Consider the following 15,003-nt stretch of genomic DNA (forward strand, 5'->3'; position numbering starts at 1 on the left):
CCGTGTCTGACAGTGTATGGGGGGGGGGCAGTGTACGTGTCAGACAGTCTACAGAGGAGACGGTGTACGTGTCTGGCGGTGTACAGGGGAGACAGTGTACATGGCTGACAGTGTACAGGGGAGACAGTGTAAGTGTCTGACAGTGTACAGTGGAGATAGTGTATGTGTCTGATGGTTTACAGGGGAGACAGTGTACGTGTCTGATGGTGTACAGGGGGTGACATTGTATGTGTCTGATGGTGTATAGCGGAGACAGTGTACGTGTCTGATGGTGTACGGGGGGTGACAGTGTACGTGTCTGATGGTGTACAGGGGGTGACAGTGTACGTGCCTGATGCTGTACAGGGGAGACAGATTACGTCTCTGATGGTGTAGAGGGGTGACAGTGTAAGTGTCTGATAGTGTACAGGGGGTGACAGTGTACGTGTCTGATGGTGTACAGGGGAGACAGTTTACGTGTCTGATGGTGTATAGGGGATGACATTGTACATGTCTGATCGTGTATAGCGGAGACAGTCTACATGTCTGATGGTGTATAGGGGTTGACAGTGTACGTGTCTGACGGTGTACAGGGTTGACAGTGTACGTGTCTGATGGCGTACATGGGAGACAGTTTACGTGTCTGATGGAGTATAGGGGGGAGTGACAGTCTATGTGTCTGCTGCTGTACAGGGGTGACAGTGTACCTGTCTGATGGTGTACAGGGGGTGACATTCTACATGTCTGACGGTGTACAGGGTGTGACATTGTATGTGTCTGATGGTGTATAGCGGAGACAGTGTACGTGTCTGATGGTGTAGAGGGGTGACAGTGTAAGTGTCTGATGGTGTACAGGGGGTGACAGTGTACGTGTCTGATGGTGTACAGGGGAGACAGTTTACGTGTCTGATGGTGTATAGGGGATGACATTGTACATGTCTGATCGTGTATAGCGGAGACAGTCTACATGTCTGATGGTGTACAGGGGAGACAGTGTACATGTCTGATGGTGTACAGGGGGTGACAGTGTACGTGTCTGATGGTGTACAGGGGTGACAGAGAACGTGTCTGGTGGTGTACAGGGGAGACAGTGTACGTGTCTGACAGTATACAGGGGGTGACAGTGTATGTGTCTGACCGTGTACATGGGGAACAGTGTACGTGTATGACAGTGTAGGGGGGGACAGTGTATGTGTCTGATGGTGTACAGGGGGTGACAGTGTACGTGTCTGATGCTGTACAGGGGAGACAGTGCACGTGTCTGATAGTGTACAGGGGGTGACAGTGTACGTGTCTGATGCTGTACAGGGGAGACAGATCACGTGTCTGATGGTGTACAGCGGTGACAGTGTATGTCTCTGATGGTGTACAGGGGAGACAGTATACGTGTCTGATGGCATACAGGGGGTGACAGTGTATGTGTCTAATGGCGTACAGTGGGGCCTGTGTACGTGTCTGACTGTGTAGAGGGGAGACAGTGTATGTGTGTGATGGTTTACAGGGGTGACAGTGTACGTGTCTGATGGTGTACAGGGGGTGACAGTGTACGTGTCTGATGCTGTACAGGGGAGACAGTTTTCGTGTCTGATGGTGTATAGGGGGGAGTGACAGTGTACGTGCCTGCTGCTGTACAGAGGTGATAGTGTACGTGTCTGATGGTGTACAGGGGGTGACATTGTACATGTCTGATGGTGTATAGCGGAGACAGTCTACGTGTCTGATGGTGTAGGGGTGACAGTGTACGTGTCTGATGGTGTACAGGGGAGACAGTTTACGTGTCTGATGGAGTATGGGGGGAGTGACAGTCTATCTGTCTGCTGCTGTACAGGGGTGATAGTGTACGTGTCTGATGGTGTACAGGGGGTGACATTGTACGTGTCTGATGGTGTATAGTGGAGACAGTGTACGTGTCTGATGGTGTATAGGGCGTGACAGTGTACGTGTCTGATGGTGTACAGGGTGTGACATTGTATGTGTCTGATGGTGTATAGTGGAGACAGTGTACGTGTCTGACAGTATACAGGGGGTGACAGTGTATGTGTCTGACCGTGTACATGGGGAACAGTGTACGTGTATGACAGTGTAGGGGGGGACAGTGTATGTGTCTGGCGGTGTACAGGGGTGACAGTGTACGTGTCTGACGGCATACAGGGGGACAGTGTACGTGTCTGACAGTGTACAGGGGAGACAGTGTAAAGGGGGGGGGGGTGAAAATGTACATGACTGACAGTGTACAGGGGGGACAGTGTACGTGTATGACAGTGTACGGGGGACAGTGTACAGGGGAGACAGTGTACGTGTCTGATGGTATACAGGGGGTGACAGTGTACGCGCCTGACGGTGTACAGGGGAGACAGTGTACGTGTCAGACAGTCTGCAGGGGAGACGGTGTACATGTCTGACGGTGTACAGGGGAGACAGTGTACATGGCTGACAGTGTACAGGGGAGACAGTGTAAGTGTCTGACAGTGTACGGTGGAGATAGTGTACGTGTCTGATGGTTTGCAGGGGAGACAGTGTACGTGTGTGATGGTGTACCGGGGTGACAGTGTACGTGTCTGATGGTGTACAGGGGGTGACAGTGTACGTGTCTGATGGTGTACAGGGGAGACAGTTTTCGTGTCTGATGGTGTATAGGGGGTGACAGTGTACGTGTCTGCTGCTGTACAGGGGTGACAGTGTACGTGTCTGATGGTGTACAGGGGTGACAGAGAACGTGTCTGGTGGTGTACAGGGGAGACAGTGTACGTGTCTGACAGTATACAGGGGGTGACAGTGTACGTGTCTGACCGTGTACATGGGGAACAGTGTACGTGTATGACAGTGTAGGGGGGGACAGTGTATGTGTCTGATGGTGTACAGGGGGTGACAGTGTACGTGTCTGATGCTGTACAGGGGAGACAGTGCACGTGTCTGATAGTGTACAGGGGGTGACAGTGTACGTGTCTGATGCTGTACAGGGGAGACAGATCACGTGTCTGATGGTGTACAGGGGGGTGACAGTACGTGTCTGATGGTGTACAGGGGAGACAGTGTACGTGTCTGAAGGTGTACAGGGAAGACAGTGTACGTGGCTGATGGTGTACAGGGAAGACAGTGTACGTGTCTGATGGTGTACAGCGGTGACAGTGTATGTCTCTGATGGTGTACAGGGGAGACAGTATACGTGTCTGATGGCATACAGGGGGTGACAGTGTATGTGTCTAATGGCGTACAGTGGGGCCTGTGTACGTGTCTGACTGTGTAGAGGGGAGACAGTGTATGTGTGTGATGGTTTACAGGGGTGACAGTGTACGTGTCTGATGGTGTACAGGGGGTGACAGTGTACGTGTCTGATGCTGTACAGGGGAGACAGTTTTCGTGTCTGATGGTGTATAGGGGGGAGTGACAGTGTACGTGCCTGCTGCTGTACAGAGGTGATAGTGTACGTGTCTGATGGTGTACAGGGGGTGACATTGTACATGTCTGATGGTGTATAGCGGAGACAGTCTACGTGTCTGATGGTGTAGGGGTGACAGTGTACGTGTCTGATGGTGTACAGGGGAGACAGTTTACGTGTCTGATGGAGTATGGGGGGAGTGACAGTCTATCTGTCTGCTGCTGTACAGGGGTGATAGTGTACGTGTCTGATGGTGTACAGGGGGTGACATTGTACGTGTCTGATGGTGTATAGTGGAGACAGTGTACGTGTCTGATGGTGTATAGGGCGTGACAGTGTACGTGTCTGATGGTGTACAGGGTGTGACATTGTATGTGTCTGATGGTGTATAGCGGAGACAGTGTACGTGTCTGACAGTATACAGGGGGTGACAGTGTATGTGTCTGACCGTGTACATGGGGAACAGTGTACGTGTATGACAGTGTAGGGGGGGACAGTGTATGTGTCTGGCGGTGTACAGGGGTGACAGTGTACGTGTCTGACGGCATACAGGGGGACAGTGTACGTGTCTGACAGTGTACAGGGGAGACAGTGTAAAGGGGGGGGAAATGTACATGACTGACAGTGTACAGGGGGGACAGTGTACGTGTATGACAGTGTACGGGGGACAGTGTACAGGGGGGACAGTGTACGTGTCTGATGGTATACAGGGGGTGACAGTGTACGCGCCTGACGGTGTACAGGGGAGACAGTGTACGTGTCAGACAGTCTGCAGGGGAGACGGTGTACATGTCTGACGGTGTACAGGGGAGACAGTGTACATGGCTGACAGTGTACAGGGGAGACAGTGTAAGTGTCTGACAGTGTACGGTGGAGATAGTGTACGTGTCTGATGGTTTGCAGGGGAGACAGTGTACGTGTGTGATGGTGTACCGGGGTGACAGTGTACGTTTCTGATGGTGTACAGGGGGTGACAGTGTACGTGTCTGATGGTGTACAGGGGAGACAGTTTTCGTGTCTGATGGTGTATAGGGGGTGACAGTGTACGTGTCTGCTGCTGTACAGGGGTGACAGTGTACGTGTCTGATGGTGTATAGCGGAGACAGTCTACGTGTCTGATGGTGTATAGGGGTTGACAGTGTACGTGTCTGACGGTGTACAGGGGTGACAGTGTACGTGTCTGATGGCGTACAGGGGGTGACATTATACGTGTCTGATGGTGTATAGTGGAGACAGTGTACGTGTCTGATGGTGTATAGGGCGTGACAGTGTACATGACTGATGGTGTACAGGGTGTGACATTGTATGTGCCTGATGGTGTATAGCGGAGACAGTGTACGTGTCTGATGGTGTACAGGGGGTGACAGAGTACGTGTCTGATGGTGTACAGGGGAGACAGTATTCATGTCTGATGGTGTACAGGGGGTGACAGTGTACGTGTCTGATGGTGTACAGGGGGTGACAGAGAACGTGTCTGGTGGTGTACAGGGGAGACAGTGTACGTGTCTGACGGTGTACAGGGGAGACCGTGTACATGTCTTTTGTGTACAGGGGAGACAGTGTACGTGTCTGACGGTGTACAGGGGGAACAGTGTACGTGTATGACAGTGTAGGGGGGGTGTACGTGTCTGGCGGTGTACAGGGGTGACAGTGTGCGTGTCTGACGGCGTACAGGGGGACAGTGTACGTGTCTGTCAGTGTACAGGGGAGACAGTGTAAAAGGGGGGTGACAATGCACATGACTGACAGTGTACAGGGGGGACAGTGTACGTGTATGACAGTGTACAGGGGAGACAGTGTACGTGTCAGACAGTCTGCAGGGGAGATGGTGTACGTGTCTGACGGTGTACAGGGGAGACAGTGTACATGGCTGACAGTGTACAGGGGAGACAGTGTAAGTGTCTGACAGTGTATGGTGGAGATAGTGTACGTGTCTGATGGTTTACAGGGGAGACAGTGTACATGTGTGATGGTGTACAGGGGGTGACATTGTATGTGTCTGATGGTGTATAGCGGAGACAGTGTACGTGTCTGATGGTGTACAGGGGTGACAGTGTATGTGTCTGATGGTGTACAGGGGGTGAGAGTGTACATGTCTGATGGTGTACAGGGCGTGACAGTGTACGTGTCTGATTGTGTATAGGGGAGACAGTGTACGTGTCTGGCGGTGTACAGGGGTGACAGTGTACGTGTCTGACGGCGTACAGGGGGACAGTGTACGTGTCTGACAGTGTACAGGGGAGACAGTGTAAAGGGGGGTGACAATGTACATGACTGACAGTGTACCGGTGGGACAGTGTACGTGTATGACAGTGTATGGGGGACAGTGTACAGGGGAGACAGTGTCCGTGTCTGACAGTGTATGGGGGGGGCAGTGTACGTGTCAGACAGTCTACAGAGGAGACGGTGTACGTGTCTGGCGGTGTACAGGGGAGACAGTGTACATGGCTGACAGTGTACAGGGGAGACAGTGTAAGTGTCTGACAGTGTACAGTGGAGATAGTGTATGTGTCTGATGGTTTACAGGGGAGACAGTGTACGTGTCTGATGGTGTACAGGGGGTGACATTGTATGTGTCTGATGGTGTATAGCGGAGACAGTGTACGTGTCTGATGGTGTACAGGGGGTGACAGTGTACGTGTCTGATGGTGTACAGGGGGTGACAGTGTACGTGCCTGATGCTGTACAGGGGAGACAGATTACGTCTCTGATGGTGTAGAGGGGTGACAGTGTAAGTGTCTGATAGTGTACAGGGGGTGACAGTGTACGTGTCTGATGGTGTACAGGGGAGACAGTTTACGTGTCTGATGGTGTATAGGGGATGACATTGTACATGTCTGATCGTGTATAGCGGAGACAGTCTACATGTCTGATGGTGTATAGGGGTTGACAGTGTACGTGTCTGACGGTGTACAGGGTGTGACATTGTTTGTGTCTGATGGTGTATAGCGGAGACAGTGTACGTGTCAGATGGTGTACAGTGGTGACAGTGTACGTGTCTGATGGTGTAGGGGTGACAGTGTACGTGTCTGATGGTGTACAGGGGCGACAGTGTACGTGTCTGATTGTGTACAGGGGTGACAGTGTACGTGTCTGATGGTGTACAGGGGAGACAGTTTTCGTGTCTGATGGTGTATAGGGGGGTGATAGTGTACGTGTCTGCTGCTGTACAGTGGTGACAGTGTACGTGTCTGATGGTGTACAGGGGAGACAGTGTACGTGTCTGATGGTGTACAGGGGAGACAGTTTACGTGGCTGACGGTGTACAGGGAAGACAGTGTACGTGTCTGATGGTGTACAGCGGTGACAGTGTATGTCTCTGATGGTGTACAGGGGAGACAGTGTACGTGTCTGACGGTGTACAGGGGGGGACAGTGTACGTGTATGACAGTGTACAGGGAGGAACAGTGTACGTGTCAGACAGTCTGCAGGGGAGATGGTGTACGTGTCTGACGGTGTACAGGGGAGACAGTGTACATGGCTGACAGTGTACAGGGGAGACAGTGTAAGTGTCTGACAGTGTATGGTGGAGATAGTGTACGTGTCTGATGGTTTACAGGGGAGACAGTGTACATGTGTGATGGTGTACAGGGGGTGACATTGTATGTGTCTGATGGTGTATAGCGGAGACAGTGTACGTGTCTGATGGTGTACAGGGGTGACAGTGTATGTGTCTGATGGTGTACAGGGGGTGAGAGTGTACATGTCTGATGGTGTACAGGGCGTGACAGTGTACGTGTCTGATTGTGTATAGGGGAGACAGTGTACGTGTCTGGCGGTGTACAGGGGTGACAGTGTACGTGTCTGACGGCGTACAGGGGGACAGTGTACGTGTCTGACAGTGTACAGGGGAGACAGTGTAAAGGGGGGTGACAATGTACATGACTGACAGTGTACCGGTGGGACAGTGTACGTGTATGACAGTGTATGGGGGACAGTGTACAGGGGAGACAGTGTCCGTGTCTGACAGTGTATGGGGGGGGGGGCAGTGTACGTGTCAGACAGTCTACAGAGGAGACGGTGTACGTGTCTGGCGGTGTACAGGGGAGACAGTGTACATGGCTGACAGTGTACAGGGGAGACAGTGTAAGTGTCTGACAGTGTACAGTGGAGATAGTGTATGTGTCTGATGGTTTACAGGGGAGACAGTGTACGTGTCTGATGGTGTACAGGGGGTGACATTGTATGTGTCTGATGGTGTATAGCGGAGACAGTGTACGTGTCTGATGGTGTACAGGGGGTGACAGTGTACGTGTCTGATGGTGTACAGGGGGTGACAGTGTACGTGCCTGATGCTGTACAGGGGAGACAGATTACGTCTCTGATGGTGTAGAGGGGTGACAGTGTAAGTGTCTGATAGTGTACAGGGGGTGACAGTGTACGTGTCTGATGGTGTACAGGGGAGACAGTTTACGTGTCTGATGGTGTATAGGGGATGACATTGTACATGTCTGATCGTGTATAGCGGAGACAGTCTACATGTCTGATGGTGTATAGGGGTTGACAGTGTACGTGTCTGACGGTGTACAGGGTGTGACATTGTTTGTGTCTGATGGTGTATAGCGGAGACAGTGTACGTGTCAGATGGTGTACAGTGGTGACAGTGTACGTGTCTGATGGTGTAGGGGTGACAGTGTACGTGTCTGATGGTGTACAGGGGCGACAGTGTACGTGTCTGATTGTGTACAGGGGTGACAGTGTACGTGTCTGATGGTGTACAGGGGAGACAGTTTTCGTGTCTGATGGTGTATAGGGGGGTGATAGTGTACGTGTCTGCTGCTGTACAGTGGTGACAGTGTACGTGTCTGATGGTGTACAGGGGAGACAGTGTACGTGTCTGATGGTGTACAGGGGAGACAGTTTACGTGGCTGACGGTGTACAGGGAAGACAGTGTACGTGTCTGATGGTGTACAGCGGTGACAGTGTATGTCTCTGATGGTGTACAGGGGAGACAGTGTACGTGTCTGACGGTGTACAGGGGGGGACAGTGTACGTGTATGACAGTGTACAGGGAGGAACAGTGTACGTGTCAGACAGTCTGCAGGGGAGATGGTGTACGTGTCTGACGGTGTACAGGGGAGACAGTGTACATGGCTGACAGTGTACAGGGGAGACAGTGTAAGTGTCTGACAGTGTATGGTGGAGATAGTGTACGTGTCTGATGGTTTACAGGGGAGACAGTGTACATGTGTGATGGTGTACAGGGGGTGACATTGTATGTGTCTGATGGTGTATAGCGGAGACAGTGTACGTGTCTGATGGTGTACAGGGGTGACAGTGTATGTGTCTGATGGTGTACAGGGGGTGAGAGTGTACATGTCTGATGGTGTACAGGGCGTGACAGTGTACGTGTCTGATTGTGTATAGGGGAGACAGTGTACGTGTCTGGCGGTGTACAGGGGTGACAGTGTACGTGTCTGACGGCGTACAGGGGGACAGTGTACGTGTCTGACAGTGTACAGGGGAGACAGTGTAAAGGGGGGTGACAATGTACATGACTGACAGTGTACCGGTGGGACAGTGTACGTGTATGACAGTGTATGGGGGACAGTGTACAGGGGAGACAGTGTCCGTGTCTGACAGTGTATGGGGGGGGGGCAGTGTACGTGTCAGACAGTCTACAGAGGAGACGGTGTACGTGTCTGGCGGTGTACAGGGGAGACAGTGTACATGGCTGACAGTGTACAGGGGAGACAGTGTAAGTGTCTGACAGTGTACAGTGGAGATAGTGTATGTGTCTGATGGTTTACAGGGGAGACAGTGTACGTGTCTGATGGTGTACAGGGGGTGACATTGTATGTGTCTGATGGTGTATAGTGGAGACAGTGTACGTGTCTGATGGTGTACAGGGGGTGACAGTGTACGTGTCTGATGGTGTACAGGGGGTGACAGTGTACGTGCCTGATGCTGTACAGGGGAGACAGATTACGTCTCTGATGGTGTAGAGGGGTGACAGTGTAAGTGTCTGATAGTGTACAGGGGGTGACAGTGTACGTGTCTGATGGTGTACAGGGGAGACAGTTTACGTGTCTGATGGTGTATAAGGGATGACATTGTACATGTCTGATCGTGTATAGCGGAGACAGTCTACATGTCTGATGGTGTATAGGGGTTGACAGTGTACGTGTCTGACGGTGTACAGGGTTGACAGTGTACGTGTCTGATGGCGTACATGGGAGACAGTTTACGTGTCTGATGGAGTATAGGGGGGAGTGACAGTCTATGTGTCTGCTGCTGTACAGGGGTGACAGTGTACCTGTCTGATGGTGTACAGGGGGTGACATTCTACATGTCTGACGGTGTACAGGGTGTGACATTGTATGTGTCTGATGGTGTATAACGGAGACAGTGTACGTGTCTGATGGTGTAGAGGGGTGACAGTGTAAGTGTCTGATGGTGTACAGGAGGTGACAGTGTACGTGTCTGATGGTGTATAGGGGAGACAGTTTACGTGTCTGATGGTGTATAGGGGATGACATTGTACATGTCTGATCGTGTATAGCGGAGACAGTCTACATGTCTGATGGTGTATAGGGGTTGACAGTGTACGTGTCTGACGGTGTACAGGGTTGACAGTGTACGTGTCTGATGGCGTACATGGGAGACAGTTTACGTGTCTGATGGAGTATAGGGGGGAGTGACAGTCTATGTGTCTGCTGCTGTACAGGGGTGACAGTGTACCTGTCTGATGGTGTACAGGGGGTGACATTGTACATGTCTGACGGTGTACAGGGTGTGACATTGTATGTGTCTGATGGTGTATAGCGGAGACAGTGTACGTGTCTGATGGTGTACAGTGGTGACAGTGTACGTGTCTGACGGTGTAGGGGTGACAGTGTACGTGTCTGATGGTGTACAGGGGAGACATAGTACGTGTCCGATGGTGTACAGGGAGTGACAGTGTACGTGTCTGATGGTGTACAAGGGGTGACAGTGTAGGTGCCTGATGCTGTACAAGGGAGACACATTACGTGTTTGATGGTGTACAGGGGTGACAGTGTATGTGTCTGATGGTGTACAGGGGGTGACAGTGTACATGTCTGATGCCGTACAGGGGAGACAGATTACGTGTCTGATGGTGTACAGGGGTGATAGTGTACGTGTCTGATGGTGTACAGGGGGTGACATTGTACATGTCTGATGGTGTATAGTGGAGACAGTGTACATGTCTGATGGTGTATAGGGCGTGACAGTGTACGTGTCTGACGGTGTACAGGGTGTGACATTGTATGTATCTGATGGTGTATAGCGGAGACAGTGTACGTGTCTGATGGTGTACAGTGGTGACAGTGTACGTGTCTGACGGTGTAGGGGTGACAGTGTACGTGTCTGATGGTGTACAGGGGTGACAGTGTACGTGCCTGATGCTGTACAGGGGAGACAGATTACGTGTTTGATGGTGTACAGGGGTGACAGTGTATGTGTCTGCTGCTGTACAGGGGTGACAGTGTACGTGTCTGATGGTGTATAGGGGGTGACATTGTACATGTCTGATGGTGTATAGCGGAGACAGTTTACGTGTCTGATGGTGTATAGGGGGTGACAGTGTACGTGTCTGACGGTGTAGGGGTGACAGTGTACGTGTCTGATGGTGTACAGGGGAGACATAGTACGTGTCTGATGGTGTACAGGGAGTGACAGTGTACTTGTCTGTTGGTGTACAAGGGGTGACAGTGTAGGTGCCTGATGCTGTACAAGGGAGACACATTACGTGTTTGATGGTGTACAGGGGTGACAGTGTAGGTGCCTGATGCTGTACAAGGGAGACACATTACGTGTTTGATGGTGTACAGGGGTGATAGTGTACGTGTCTGATGGTGTACAGGGGGTGACAGTGTACGTGTCTGATGGTGTACAGGGGAGACAGTTTACGTGTCTGATGGTGTATAAGGGGGAGTGACAGTGTACGTGTCTGCTGCTGTACAGGGGTGACAGTGTACGTGTCTGATGGTGTATAGGGGGTGACATTGTACATGTCTGATGGTGTATAGCGGAGACAGTCTACGTGTCTGATGGTGTATAGGGGGTGACAGTGTACGTGTCTGACGGTGTACAGGGGTGACAGTGTACGTGTCTGATGCTGTACAGGGGGTGACATTGTACGTGTCTGATAGTGTATAGTGGAGACAGTGTACGTGTCTGACGGTGTACAGGGTGTGACATTGTATGTATCTGATGGTGTATAGCGGAGACAGTGTACGTGTCTGATGGTGTACAGTGGTGACAGTGTACGTGTCTGACGGTGTAGGGGTGACAGTGTACGTGTCTGATGGTGTACAGGGGTGACAGTGTACGTGCCTGATGCTGTACAGGGGAGACAGATTACGTGTTTGATGGTGTACAGGGGTGACAGTGTATGTGTCTGCTGCTGTACAGGGGTGACAGTGTACGTGTCTGATGGTGTATAGGGGGTGACATTGTACATGTCTGATGGTGTATAGCGGAGACAGTTTACGTGTCTGATGGTGTATAGGGGGTGACAGTGTACGTGTCTGACGGTGTACAGGGGTGACAGTGTACGTGTCTGATGGTGTAGGGGTGACAGTGTACGTGTCTGATGGTGTACAGGGGAGACAGTTTACGTGTCTGATGGAGTATAGGGGGGAGTGACAGTCTATGTTTCTGCTGCTGTACAGAGGTGACAGTGTACGTGTCTGATGGTGTACAGGGGGTGACATTGTACATGTCTGACGGTGTACAGGGTGTGACATTGTATGTGTGTGATGGTGTACAGGGGAGACAGTGTACGTGTCTGATGGTGCACAGGGGGTGACAGTGTACACGTCTGACGGTGTACAGGGGAGACAGTGTACAGGGGAGACAGTGTACGTGTCTGACGGTGTACAGGGAAGGCAGTGTCCATGTCTGACAGTGTACAGGGGGGGAACAGTGTATGTGTCAGACAGTCTACAGGGGAGACAGTGTACGTGTCTGACGGTGTACAGGGGTGACAGTGTACGTGTCTGATGGTGTAGGGGTGACAGTGTTCGTGTCTGATGGCGTACATGGGAGACCATTTACGTGTCTGATGGAGTATAGGGGGGAGTGACAGTCTATGTGTCTGCTGCTGTACAGGGGTGACAGTGTACCTGTCTGATGGTGTACAGGGGGTGACATTGTACATGTCTGATGGTGTACAGGGTGTGACATTGTATGTGTCTGATGGTGTATAGCGGAGACAGTGTACGTGTCTGATGGTGTACAGTGGTGACAGTGTACGTGTCTGACGGTGTAGGGGTGACAGTGTACGTGTCTGATGGTGTCCAGGGGTGACAGTGTATGTGTCTGATGGTGTACAGGGGAGATAGTGTACGTGTCTGATGGTGTACAGGGGTGACTGTACGTGTGTGATGGTGTACAGGGGGTGACAGTGTATGTGTCTGATGGTGTATAGCGGAGACAGTGTACGTGTCTGATGGTGTACAGGATTGACAGTTTATGTGTCTGATGGTGTACAGGGGAGACAGTGTACGTGCCTGATGCTGTACAGGGGAGACAGATTACGTTTTTGATGGTGTACAGGGGTGACAGTGTATGTGTCTGATGGTGTGCAGGGGGTGACAGTGTACGTGTCTGATGCTGTACAGGGGAGACAGATTACGTGTCTAATGGTGTACAGGGGTGACAGTGTACGTGTCTGATGGTGTACAGGGGGTGACAGTGTACGTGTCTGATGGTGTACAGGGGAGACAGTTTACGTGTCTGATGGTGTATAGGGGGGAGTGACAGTGTACGTGTCTGCTGCTTTACAGGGGTGACAGTGTACGTGTCTGATGGTGTATAGGGGGTGACATTGTACATGTCTGATGGTGTATAGCGGAGACAGTCTACGTGTCTGATGGTGTATAGGGGGTGACAGTGTACGTGTCTGACGGTGTACAGGGGTGACAGTGTACGTGTCTGATGGTGTAGGGGTGACAGTGTACATGTCTGATGGTGTACAGGGGAGACAGTTTACGTGTCTGATGGAGTATGGGGGGAGTGACAGTCTATGTGTCTGCTGCTGTACAGGGGTGACAGTGTACGTGTCTGATGGTGTACAGGGGGTGACATTGTACGTGTCTGACGGTGTATAGTGGAGACAGTGTACGTGTATGATGGTGTACAGGGTGTGACATTGTATGTGTGTGATGGTGTACAGGGGAGACAGTGTACTTGTCTGATGGTGTACAGTGGTGACAGTGTATGTGTCTGACGGTGTAGGGGTGACAGTGTACATGTCTGATGGTGTACAGGGGAGATAGTGTACGTGTCTGATGGTGTACGGAGTGACTGTACGTGTGTGATGGTGTACAGGGGGTTACAGTGTATGTGTCTGATGGTGTATAGCGGAGACAGTGTACGTGTCTGATGGTGTACAGGGTTGACAGTGTATGTGTCTGATGGTGTACAGGTGAGACAGTGTACGTGTCTGATGGTGTACAGGGGGTGACAGAGAACGTGTCTGGTGTTGTACAGGGGAGACAGTGTACGTGTCTGATGGTGTACAGAGGGTGACAGTGTACGTGTCTGATGGTGTACAGGGGAGACCGTGTACATGTCTGTTGGTGTACAGGGGAGACAGTGTACGTGTCTGACGGTGTACAGGGGAGACAGTGTACGTGTCTGATGGTGTACAGGCGGGACAGTGTACATTGTCTGACAGTATACAGGGGGTGACAGTGTATGTGTCTGACCGTGTACAGGGGGAACAGTGTACGTGTATGAAAGTGTACGGGGGGACAGTGTACGTGTCTGGCGGTGTACAGGGGAGACAGTGTTAAGGGGGGTGACAATGTACATGACTGACAGTGTACGGGGGACAGTGTACAGGGGAGCCAGTGTACGTGTCTGATGGTGTACAGGGGGTGACAGTGTACACGTCTGACGGTGTACAGGGGAGACAGTGTACAGGGGAGACAGTGTACGTGTCTGACGGTGTACAGGGGAGACAGTGTACGTGTCAGACAGTCTACAGGGGAGACGGTGTACGTGTCTGACGGTGTACAGGGGAGACAGTGTACATGGCTGACAGTGTACAGGGGAGGCAGTGTAAGTGTCTGACAGTGTACAGTGGCGTTAGTGTACGTGTCTGATGGTTTACAGGGGAGACAGTGTACGTGTGTGATGGTGTACAGGGGTGACAGTGTATGTGTCTGATGGTGTACAGGGGGTGAGAGTGTACATGTCTGATGGTGTACAGGGGAGACAGTGTACGTGTCTGATGGTGTACAGGGGAGACAGTGTACGTGTCTGATGGTGTACAGGGGGTGACAGTGTACGTGTCTGATGGTGTTCAGGGGAGACATAGTACATGTCTGATGGTGTACAGGGGGTGACACTGTACGTGTCTGATGGTGTACAGGGGAGACACTGTACGTGTCTGATGGTGTACAGGGGTTGACAGTGTACGTGTCTGATGGTGTACAGGGGGTTGACAGTGTACGTGTCTGATGGTGTACAGGGGGTGACAGAGTACGTGTCTGATGGTGTACGGGGAGACAGTGTACTTGTCTGATAGAGTACAGAGGGTGACAGTGTACGTGTCTGATGGTGTGCAGGGGGTGACAGAGAACGTGTCTGACGGTGTACAGGGGAGACAGTGTACATGGCTGACGGTGTACAGGGGAGACAGTGTACGTGTGTGATGGTGTACAGGGGGTGA

Source organism: Mobula birostris, chromosome 9 (assembly GCF_030028105.1).
Source record: "Mobula birostris isolate sMobBir1 chromosome 9, sMobBir1.hap1, whole genome shotgun sequence".
Lineage (NCBI taxonomy): Eukaryota > Metazoa > Chordata > Chondrichthyes > Myliobatiformes > Myliobatidae > Mobula > Mobula birostris.